Genomic DNA, 767 nt, shown 5'->3' with positions numbered 1-767 from the left:
ATTTACCACAAATTAAAGGTATCTTATATTATTAGATATATTATTATAAAACATGTTTTAGTTAAAGAGTTATTGATACTTCAAGTGCAAGATGATGATATAAAACCTTGATAAAAATGCACTTTTAAGTACTAATCACCCTACCATGAAAAGAACAAAACGAGAAATTTTGCATTTATAATATTGTCTAATATTTGTGTTATAAATGTGTGCATGATCATATGAATAATGATTTTGATTGAGTTGAATTAATGTAATGATGAAATATTTAATAATTGAATGGTTGGGCCTAAAAGGATGGAACTGCAAAATGTTAGAGAAAATTTTAAATTGTATGGAATTATGTAAAACTAGTAGTAGTTGAAGGAATCATGAATTTATTTATGATTAAGTTGATTTTCTTGTGTAATTAATATTTATAACAAAATTGATGAAAAACCTAAATATAAGTATAATGAATGTTATGATGAATAAGGAGTATGTTGTTATGTGATAATAATAATTAATTGAAAAACATTTCGATACAGGGAAGACCGTTAGGGTGATTCAACGAGTTGGTGAAGCCTCTCATAGTCAGAATATAGGTAGGTACTCTGTAATTTATGGTAATTTTCCTTATAATTTTCCCACAAATTTTACTTGTGAATTAGTTAATTTGTAAAAATATGGATAGTGATATTGATAGTGTATATGGAAAAAAAGATATGTTAATTGAGAGAATTGTTTAGTGTTCATTAAAGAATACCAGAATATTAGCTTCCGAATGG

This window comes from Populus euphratica, unplaced genomic scaffold (assembly GCF_000495115.2).
Source record: "Populus euphratica unplaced genomic scaffold, PopEup_1.0 scaffold454.1, whole genome shotgun sequence".
NCBI lineage: Eukaryota > Viridiplantae > Streptophyta > Magnoliopsida > Malpighiales > Salicaceae > Populus > Populus euphratica.
The sequence above is the reverse complement of the archived record's forward strand: the minus strand, read 5'-3'. Positions refer to the sequence as shown.